We start from the raw sequence: 11,767 nt of genomic DNA, 5'->3' as shown, positions 1-11,767 counted from the left end.
CATGTGTGTACATTTTATAATATTATCCATAATATCCTAAGTAGATATTACTCTCATTGTGAAAGCAAGTGTACACTCTGTGATTGTTCCAATATCACAGGTGGTGTACAATGCTTCTGTGATATAGTGCCTAATATCCGGGCGAGAGAGGATGATTATACCCTCAAAATCGGAGGAAGTGTACACCACCACTGTAATATTGTTTCCAATATCCAAAAATGGAGAGGATATCACTCCAAATATCTCAGGAAGGACACAAACCCCGAGTGATATTGTTCATAATATCTAGGGGATGAGAGATGATATTACTCACGGTGTGGCTGGGGCTGTACACCCGCCCTGTGATATTGTTCCTAATATCCAGGGAAGGAGAGGATGAGATTATTGCCCATATAGTAATACTCTCAGTATGGCAGGAGGTGTACAGCACACTGTGATATGGTAACTAATGTCCACAGAAAAAATAATTCAATTGAATTAAATATTGCAAGGGGTGAAACACCCCTGTGGGTGTGGCCGCTGTGGGCACAGCCCCCTAGCCAGAGGGCTGGTAGCAGCCAGGGCCCTGGCCTGGGGGAGATTTTACTCACCCTCTGGCAGGGGTTGATCTGGGTGTATATTTTAGAGCAATATGATTCCTAATATCAATGTTGGGTTGATATGGGTGTATATTTTAAGAGATATTACTACTGATATCATAGGTGTTATAGAGTATGTTTGAACAGTCTAATATTGTTTGTAATATTCAGCATGTCATACAATATTACTCATAATATCAAAGTAATATTATTGATAATATCCTAGATATTTCTCCTAATATCACAGGGAGTGCACACTATGTGTATATACCATGTGTGCACACACTATAATATTATTTGTAATATACCAAGATAATATCACAACAAATATACACATTATGTATATTTTGGGTACACTTATTGTGATATTACCATAAATGTACATAACGTGCACGTATATTTACATGTGTACATTTTATGTATGTACATATGTACATAATCTGCATGTATATGTACACATGTACATTGTACATAATATGCACACATGTAAATGTGTACATATTGTACATATGTACATAATGTGCATGTATACATGTACATATTGTAATATCACAATAACTATGTACATAATGTGTACACAATACATATGTACATGTGTAGATTATGTACATTTACTGTGGTATGTATTATATATTATTGATTATATATTATATAATTGTGAAATTACCATAAATGTACATATGTACACATTATGTACATTTAATGTACATATGTATAATGTGCATATTGTACATGTTATATACATTTATTGTAATAGTCCAATAAATGTACACATTACGAGTAAATTCTAGTATATTTTTAGTATATTAGATATTACTATTAGTACTGGTACTAGATACTAATATTAATAGATATTATGGATAACAATATTAATATCATATCCCCCTTGCCATTTATCCTCAGGGCATGCTCCAGCCTCAGGGCCTTTGCACTTACTGTCTTCCCCCAAATGCTCTCTCATATCCCCTGATCTCTGCTCAGATGCTGCCCTATCAGACTCTCCTGACAAAACTGCTCTCGCCCTCCCTTTTCTTTCAGGGCATGGACCCCTCCTGGCATCCTGCATATTTTAGCATTTGTTCCTGCCTCTCCCCACTAGAATGCAAGCTGCAAGGGAACTGTATCCTTAAGGCCTGGTAAGTGCTCAATTACCACTTTTTCAAGGACCACATTTGTGTAATATTAACATGTATTAAGAAAGGGAACAGCAGTGAGTTGTCCTGTTATATGCACTGGCCACATGTTGCATCAGCATGTCCCTCTCCCTGTGTGATCTGATTTCCATGACTTTGTGGGGGTGATATTGTTGTAAATACCAATTAACAGATGAGGCACAGAGAGAATCACAGGTGGGGATTGTGCCTGGCAGGCAGCAAGCACTCAGTGACTGTTAGCTGAGATTAACTATTATTTTGCTATGGAGATGGGTGGGGACCATGTAAAAATGCAAGGCTTCCAAAGTAGACAACAACCCTCTCACTTGGGGGTCACACCTAATGTGTCACAAGAAAGCTTTGGATCTTCCCGATCGGACCCACCTTTGGGAGAGTCGCCTGAGGGGAAGATAGGCATTCCTGCTCAGCATGATTGACAAGGTCCTTATGCCATTTCCAGTGCCCAGAGGGTGCAGGGGGTTCAAGACTGCCACACATGGTGTCTAGACTACTGACATATCAGGACGGTGTCTGGGGTTGCAAGAGAAGCAGCTTTTAAAAACAGCATTGAAGGCCAGGTGCCATGGCTCACACCTGTAATTGCAGCACTTTCAGAGGCTGAAATGGGTAGATTATCTGAGGTCGGGAGTTTGAGACCAACCTGACCAACATGGTGAAACCCCATCTCTACTAAAAATACAAAAATTAGCCAGCCAAAGTGGCACAAGCCTGTGACACCAGCTACTCCAGAAGCCGAGGCAGGAGAATTGCTTGGGCCCATGAGGCAGAGGTTGCAGTGAGCCGAGATTGTGCCACTGCACTCCAGACTGGGCAACAAGACTCTGTCTCCAAAAGCAACAATGACCCAAAACAACCACCACCACCTTGAAGATAAAACAGCATGTAAAGACTGAAGTCTTCAGAACCCTCGTTTGTTTCAGAAGATTCTAGGCTAGAGCTGAAGGCTTTGAAATACGGACTCAAGATCTGTCTTGCTCTAACTCATCCTGTCTCCACTTTCGTCACCAACTATAAGTGATTTCCCATGGAAGTCCTCGTTCACTGCTGTCCAAACTGACACTAGGAACTAACATATCCTGAAACAGTAAGTCCCATGTGCATTACTTTAAAATGAAAAGATTCCTTTCTTATTTTTGTAATTAATAAAATTCATATGTTTGACCAGATTCCCCTTGAGAATTGCTCTCAGAATTAGTCATATTCTAAATGAAAACACAGGACAGGAGATGCACACATTGATTTTTAAAAAAGATAAAATGATCGTTTACAAATCATACATTTTTGGTAAAACAGATCCAATCTCTCCAAATTTCCTCACATCATCGATTTTCCTTGGGTCCACAACCAGCCTGTTTCACATCGAGTCTTTGCTTCTTTGGAAATGTGTGAGAAACTTAAATTGTTTGAATTTGAGTGTAAATCACAAGTCTGGCTTTAATACCAATTTTTTGTTTGTTTTTGAAATGGAGTCTCCCTCCATTGCCCAGGTTGGTGTGCAGTGGCATGATTTTGACTCACTGCAACCTCTACCTCCTAGGTTCAAGTGATTCTCCTGCCTCAGACTCCCTGAGGAGCTGGGACTACAGGTGCACTCAACACACCCAGCTAATTTTTTTTTTTTTGTATTTTTATTTATTTACTTTTTTTGAGATGGAGTTTCACTCTTGTTACCCAGGCTGGAGTGTAATGGCGCGATCTCGGCTCACCGCAACCTCCGCCTCCTGGGTTCAGGCAATTCTGCCTCAGCCTCCCGAGTAGCTGGGATTACAGGCACGCACCACCATGCCCAGCTGATTTCTTTTGTATTTTTAGTAGAGACTGGGTTTCACCATGTTGACCAGGATTGGTCTCTATCTCTTGACCTCGTGATTCACCTGCCTTGGCCTCCCAAAGTGCTGGGATTATAGGCTTGAGACACTGCACCCGGCCTTTTTTGTATTTTTAATAGAGACGAGGTTTCACCATGTTGGACAGGCTGGTCTCAAACTCTTGACCTCAAGTGATCCGACAATCTCAAGTCTCCTAAGGTGCAGGGATTGCAGGTGTCATACCTGACCTTTAATACGAGTTTCATTTGGTGCCACTGAAGTCCTATCCATCCTTGACTTGGCCCTGCTCCACCAGTTTACCCTGTGCCTGCACATCTATAAGGTTCACATGCACAAGTCAATGATACAATAGTGCCGAAAACTACAGCGAGAATGCCGTTTCTCCATCGCCCTACTTGCTCCTTTTTGTTACCCCCTCCCCAACCACCCTAGGCCCACTGCCCACTCCCAGCCTCCTTTCTATCTTGAGAGCCCAGGGAGGGCATCTAACTACTCCCCAATCAGTGAGTAGGACCTCCACTTCTAGAAGCATCCGTGATTTCTCCTAGCCAACATCACAGATGTGCTCCAGGTATACTGCTGTTCAGCATAAGCTAATGGCCTCACTCCCATGCCTCCCTTTTTCAATGACGTGACCTCACAAATTAGGCTCAGGATTAAGTGAGGAAATGCAAGAAAGGTATTAGCACTTTTCTCAAATCTTTCCCTCCCTCCACGTAACTACAGACAACCAGAACCAAAGAACAGGAGACACACAGAAGAACAAAAAGACTTGTGAAGAATGATGAGAACAGTAATACTCACAGCAAATACTGGCTTTGAGAAAACAGAAGGAAGGGTGGGGCAGTGGTTCGTAACTGTAATCCCAGCACGTTGGGAGGCTGAGGCAGGCAGATCACTTGAGGTCAGGAGTGTGAGATCAGCCTGGCTAACATGACAAAATCCCATCTCTACTAAAATACAAAAATTAGCTGGGAGTGGTGGCACATGCCTGTAATCCCAGGCTACTTGGGAGACAGAGGCAGAGAACTGCTTAATTCTAGAAGGCGGAGGCTGCAGTGGGTCAAGATCACACTATTGCACTCCAGCCTGGGAGACAGAGTGAAAACTCCATCTCAAAAAAAAAAGAGAGAGGTGGGGGGTGCAGAAGGTACACACTGCCCCTCTGGGGATAGGGTCTCATTATGTTGCCCAGGATGGACTCGAACACCTGGGCTCAAGCAGTCCTCCCTCCTCAGCATCCCCAGTAACTGGGAATATCGGCAGAAACCACCTCATGAGGATGTAGCAGATTTCTTGATTACCCACTATGTGCTCGGCACTGCTAATATATTCGTCCTTTTACACATATTTACTGGTTTACATATAAGTAATTTCACATGTATTTGTATGTGCATATATAGATGTATAGATACACGTACCTCACATTATCTCAGTAATGTCGGTGTGGCTCACATAACCAGTTGAAGATTTTTAGAACAGAAACATGTTTCCAGAACATGGGATTCTGCTCTAAGACATCAGCACCAAGGTTTGAGCTGAGCCAGCGCCACTCAATCACACGGACTAATTCTTTGAAATGATCTTTTATACATATCACATCTCTCTCAATGGCTCTTTTTCTTTGGAGAACCTTGATAGACACAGGAGAAATCTGGAAATGGAGCATTCACAGAAGCAGCAAAAGGAGGGAGAGAGACACAATAGTCCCTAAGCTGAACGTGCTTCTGGGAGGCTGTGATGTGCAAAAAACATCGGGAGAACCAGGTCTAGGACCCAGAAAGAGAAACTATCTATATCTGACAACAGATTAATAACCAGAATATATAAGAAGCTCAAACAACTTTAGAGGAAAAACTTTAATAATCTGATTTTGAAAATGGACAAAATATCTGAATCTCCAAAGAGGACATAAAAATGGCAAACAGGTATATAGAAAGGTGCTCTACATTCAGCCCAAGTTCCCAGCAGGGGCAGAAGAGGACCCAGTTTCCTAGAGAAGGGATGAAAGGGGCAGTTCTGGCATCTTCTCAGCACAGCACCACTCTCAGATAAAGGCAGCATGGTGATGTTATGCTGGTTTTTTGGGGGCTGAACTCTTCCTGGAATTCTCTGGAGGAATTCTGAATCTGTCAGTCCTGATGGCCGGAAAGCAACACTCAAGAGACCTTGGGGAAGAGACAGAAGGACAGAAAGCAACACACTGTGTGTCCCCACTCCATACCAGCCCTGTCCCTGGGCTCCAGTCTTACTCTGGCATATGCTTTTCTGACCTGGACAGCTTCTGTTTCACCTTTAAGATCTGACTCAATGGCCAGGCGCTGTGGCTCACTCCTGTAATCCCAGCACTTTGGGAGGCCAGGGCTGGCAGATCATGAGATCTGGAGTTTGAGACCAGCCTAAACAACACAGTGAAACCCAATCTTTACTAAAAAAAAAAAAAAAAAAAAAAAACTTACCTGGGAATGGCGGTGCGCATGCCTGTAGTGCCAGCTACTCAGGAGGCTGATGCAGGAGAACCACTTGAACCTGGAGTTGCAGCTGCAGTTAGCTGAGACTGCAGGACTGCACTCCCACCTGGGCAACAGAGCAAGCCTCCATCTCAAAAAACAAAGAAGAAGAAAAAAAGGAAGGAAGGAAGGAAGGAAATAAAGTCTGACTCAAGAAGTACCTCTCCAGCTTTTCAAACTTTACTTACCAATCCAGGGCACCCAGGGCAGGTGATGACTGCCTGCTGCATAGGAGCGTGTGAGCATGAGACAGACCCATCAAAGGACATTCCAGTGTGGACAACCAGCAGGAGCCCACTGGACACTTCATCTAAGGAAATACTAATGAACAACCGAAGCGAGCAGCTCACAGGAGCTAGAACACACCCTAAAGTCACACCCAAAACTCCTGGACTAGAAATACAAGGAATCTGCTGGTGAAGTCAGCTGAAACTAGCGCAGGCACAGCCCAAGCTCATGAGCCTGGGACAGGGGGACAGATGAGCACACAGGGTGGAGGGCACTCGGGGCCAGAACACAAGGAGAAGCTAGAACTTCTGATTAGGAAGTGTGATGGCTCCTGAGGCTCATGGCAGGCAGTGGCCATGCTGACAATAGCACCTCAGCTCCCACCTGGAAGCAACCTCAGGTGCATGCACAGAGTGCACTTGGGGATGATATGTCCCTCTAGCACCCATGTCCCCACTGCCCAGAACAGAATCTGCTGGGGAAGTGAGAACCGCACACTCAACCAATACACACACTCTCAATTTTGTTAAAAATAATCCTCTGTAATGAACATACCAAATAATAGGGCTCACTTGGCTCAGGTAGCAGAGAACAAGGAATGAAGCGGCGGGGGCCGACGGGGAGGTCACCACACCTTTACAAACTTCAAAATGTGCAAGTAACAAAAGCAAGTCACTTACTGTTTCAAAGTAAGTTTAACATAGCAGCTTCTGAGCTGGAAGTCAGATGAGATGGAGTGCTCAGGCAGGAGTCCTGGTGACTAGAAGAAAGCGAGAGGGCTCTGCGAGGTGAGCCACAGGGGCTGAGGTGGTTGCTGCTCAGTGACCTCAGGAGCACAGGTGACCTGTCCCCCAAAGCACACGCAGAAGCAGAACAAGCATGACCCACACCTGAGGCTACAGAAACACTCTGAATAAGCAAAAAGGGAGGTGAGATGTGGGAACAGAAGGTTTTCCATGATGCAAGGAACTCACACCAGAGGGTTTTGTTTCCTAACCCCTCCATTTCAACTCTGGTTCACAACTGAATTCACTGTAGGTTTAAGCACAGATTTGTTGTAAGAATTTCAAAGGAGATAACCAGTACATGATCAGAAGAAGCCTCACTTGGGTAGATCTAGGTAATGGAGGAATTCAAAATCAACACCAGATGAGACTGTCATTTCCAAGGAGATGCAGTGGTGATCTTTTTCATTATTTCACCTTCCTGACTTCAATACAAGATGTTGTTTGAAATTTCTGAAAATGTTAAATGTTCAATTAGTTACATTAAAGCAGAAATTTCTCTCAAGCAATCTGTGAATGCTGCAGATCACAATGAGAAGCTCAAAAACACTGTACCTTCATCCCAAGAGACTCTCAATGTAATCTCTATCCTTGGAAAACAAGCAGTGAAGGATCAAGGATCAGCCTCAGCAGAAAAGCAGGATCCACCACACCACCCCCACCTCACCTATGAAGGGAGCACCCGGGGAGGGATGCCCATGGCCTGGAGATTAAAGTCCAGGGGAACAAATTGGCCAGAGAGATCTGTGCTGCACACATCTCTCTGGCTACTTTGCAAGCCCAGCGGAGTGCAGTCCACACTGCACTCCGCTGGTCCTGCAGCTCCTGACCTCTGCAAGGCACTGGAAGCTCCTCAAAGGCCAAGATCTGGTTCGGGCAATGAAGTCAAGTCCTCGAAGCCTCTCTTCTCTGCCTGAGGGAAAACATCTGACCAGGACATGGGAAAGGGCCCAAGGAAGCATGTGTACCTGATTTCATGTGGACAGTGGTGGCTAGAGGTACATACCAAGCTTTGGTTTCCACATGACTGCCAGGCAGAAAAGAATGGATGAGCAGGCACACAGACATGGCAGAAGACCAGATAAGGGACCTGGTCATAACTTTTGAACCTCCCCAAAGTTGAGAAACCACTTAGGAGGGGCTGCTGCTCACAGTAAAAAGATACTATGTACACAAATAACTAGAAAAATCAGACATCATAATGTTTAAACAGAAGTTAAAACCATAACACTTTAAGGCCTTTGGACTCCTAGTGCGCCTGACACAAGTGAGGTGGATGAGGTGACTCAAAACACTCACTGACTTCACCTTGGCTTCTCCAAGCCAATTCTTCTTAGGAAAGGTAGGCGTGTCCACAGGCTGATCTTTTACCAATATTATAACAGAGCGCACTACAGTTTTCTTGTGCAAATCATCACCTTGCTACCAGTGCAGTCTTACAATGGATGAGGTGCTGCCGGTCAGTGCTTCCAACACGTGTGTCCTTTCCATCCAACAGTTCTCTCTAAGAGTTTACCTGAGGAAGCAAGCAAAAGCACAGACACACACAAACATACTCATGACAGTGGCACTGCCAGGTCTAAAATGAAAACTCTGCAAGATCATTGATGAGCTGTGACTTTAACCGCTGCAGCTCACTTCCTCCTCAGATTCTTCAATGAAAAGAAAAATATCAACTCCTTAATATCTGCTACAGAGAAGATTCATTGACAAAGAAGATACCCACTTTGAACGAGCTGTGCGCCAAGGTTCCATGGTGGATCCTTCTTTCATTTTAAATGGCATTGCTGTTGCTGGCCCCCTGGAAGTGTCCACAGCATCAGTGAGCTACTTATCATTCAGGGGAAGGAAAACAAGTGATCTTTTCTTCTGTACATTTCTCCTCATATTCTGAACTTTTGCAAATAGTATACATAACTCAGAAAGGAGAATAAACACAGCTACTGCTGTGCATCTGCAAGTGTCTCCTAAATGTTATGAGGCCCCAAAATCACCCATGAGCATTCCCAGAGCAAGAAAACTCCTATGGTGGGAGTCTCCATAGTGAACAAGAGGCTGCAACATCATCAAATTCACAAACACAACAAACTTAATGCATATATCCATAGACAGAGTTCTACCAAAACAGTCTCACTTACCCTTTCCGGAACTAAGATTTTGGTCTGTAAAGACTTATTTCTCAGTGGGGCACAGTGGCTCACGCCTGTAATCCTATCACTTTGGGAGGCAGGTGGATGGCTTGAACTCAGGAGTTTGAGGCCAGCCTGGGCAAAATGGTGAAACTCCATCTCTACGAAAAATACAAAAAATTAGCCAAGCAGAGTCACATACCTATAATCCCAGCTACTTGGGAGGCTTAGCTGAGAGGGTTGCTTGAGCCCAGGTGAGGGAGATTGCAGGGAGCTGTGATTGTACCACTATACTTCAGCCGGTTAGCTTCAGCCTGGGTGACAGAGCAGGACCTCATCTGAAAAAAAGAAGAAGAGACTTCCGTATTGCCTTCCATTAGATGAACCTGCAGAAAATAACAATAATAAACAAACATCTACAAGAATTATAGAGCAAATGTTTTTACCAAAATTATTCTTGTTAAAGGATTCTACAACATAACATCATAAAAGGACAAGAAGGTCACTGTCAGGCAGAGGACCCCAGCAACAACCAGGAGGACACCTACGTCTTTGGAGCAATGCTGAAGCTGTGGTTACTTCCAGTGACCAAAATGCTATACCCTTCTAAGAAGCAGTTACCACTTACAGAATTCATGGAATTACTAAAAATCAGGAGGGCTTTCAAGACAGAGGAAGGTACTCACAATGGAATGTTGCCTGAAAGGTACATTTAGTTACCACACTTAATATACACAGCAAGGTCAACAGTTCGAGAAGAAATCTTACCAGAACTGTCAACATCATCCTGTTTCTCCAGGAAAGCCAGTCCAGACCTTCCATTCTCTCCCCATTCAAAGGGAAATGTCAGTTCCCAGGGGCACAGATCCAAACCCAAGAGGAAGGCTCAGAGGAGCAGGCTCTGGGAGTACCGGGCAGCAACTTCAAGCCAGGAGTCAAGCAGGGATGTCACTGTGCACCTTTATAAACTGAAATGTTCAACCAACATGGACATGTCACTTGCTTCTGAGTTGGAAGTCAGAGATGGAATGCCTGGGCGGGACTGGTGGTGCCTAGCAGGAAGCAAGAGGGCACTACAAGGTGAGCCACAGGGGCTGAGGCGGTCAGCGGCCCACTGACCTCGGGAGCATAGCTGACCTGTCCTGATGCTCACGTGAAAGCAGAATAGCCATGACCGACAACTGAGGCTGCAGAAACACTGGACAAGCAAAAAGGGAGATGAGATGTGAGGAACAGAAGGTTTTCCATGATGCAAATTCACAGCAGAGGGTTTTATTTCCTTTCAACTATGGTTCACAATTGAATTCGCTATAGGTTTAAGCACAGATTTGTTAGAAAGAATTAAGGGAGAAAACCAGTATGCAATAAGAAGAAAGCTTACTCGGATAGATCTGGGTGGAATTGGAGGAATTCAAAGTGAAAACCAGATGAGATGGTTATTTCCATGGAAACACTGTGGTGATCTTTTTCATTATTATTTCACCTTCATGACTTGGAATAGAAGATGTTGTTTGAAGTTTCTGAAAATGTTAAATGTTCAATTAGTTACAATGAAACAGAATTTCTCCCCAGCAATCTCTGAGGGCTGCCCACAGCCTAGAGGTTAAAGTCCAAGGGGGAACAAAGTGGCCAGAGGGAGCTGTGCTCTGCAGTGGACTCTACTCCGCTGGGCCTGGAGCTCCTGACCTCTGCAAGGGACCGCAAGCTCTTGGAAAGCCGTGACCTTGCTCAGATCACAAAGTCAAGTCCTCGAAGCTTCTCTTCTCTGCCTGAGGGAAGACATCTGACCAGTACATGGGAAAGGGCCCAAGGAAGCATGTGCACCTGATTTCATGGGGACAGTGGTGACTGGAGGTACATACCAAGCTTTGGTTTCCACACAAGTGCCGAGCAGAAAGGAATGGATGAGCAGGTGCACAGACATGGCAGAAGACCAGATGGGGGACCTGGTCATAACTTTTGAACCTTCCCAAAGTCATAGTAAGCATCAAGAAACCATGTAGGGAGGGCAGCTGTTTATAGTAAAATATATTATGTGCACAAATAATTACAAAAATCAGAAATCATAATGCTTAAACAGACATAAAACACTTTGAGGCCATTGGACTCCTAGTCTGCCTGACACATGTGAGTTTGATGAGGTGGCTCAGAGCACTCACAATGACTTCACCTGGCCTTCTGCAAGCCAATTTTTCTTAGGAAAAGTAGGCTTGTACACAAGCTGATCTTTTACACCCCAATATTATGACAGAACACACTACAGTTTTCCTACAAAAATCATCATAGCTTGATACCAATGCAGTCTTACAATGGGTGAGGCACTGAGTGTCAGTGCTTCCAGCACGTGTGTCCTTTCCATCCAGCAGTTCTCTCTAAGCGCTTACCTGAGGAAGCAAGCAAAAGCACAGACACACACAGACATATTCATGGCAGTGGCACATTCAGGTCTAAAATGAAAATTCTGCAAATTATAGTATCATTGACAAGCTGTGAGTTTAACCAGAAAAAGGAAAATATCAACTCCTCAAGATCT

At 44.3% G+C, this 11,767-nt stretch overlaps 1 pseudogene across 1 annotated transcript in view; it reads left to right on the top strand.

The window, feature by feature from the left end:
• The first annotated feature begins 1,610 nt into the window (after nucleotides 1–1,610).
• Nucleotides 1,611–11,767, top strand: part of LOC100386904 (keratin, type I cytoskeletal 18 pseudogene) — a 67,102-nt pseudogene continuing 56,945 nt past the window's right edge. The window contains exon 1 of the transcript XR_004732630.3: nucleotides 1,611–1,714. The product of XR_004732630.3 is annotated as a keratin, type I cytoskeletal 18 pseudogene (transcript). The remainder of the gene's footprint in view (nucleotides 1,715–11,767) is intronic.

Source organism: Callithrix jacchus, chromosome 13, assembly GCF_049354715.1.
Source record: "Callithrix jacchus isolate 240 chromosome 13, calJac240_pri, whole genome shotgun sequence".
NCBI classification, from domain to species: domain Eukaryota; kingdom Metazoa; phylum Chordata; class Mammalia; order Primates; family Cebidae; genus Callithrix; species Callithrix jacchus.
This window is presented reverse-complemented; position numbering and strand designations above follow the sequence as displayed.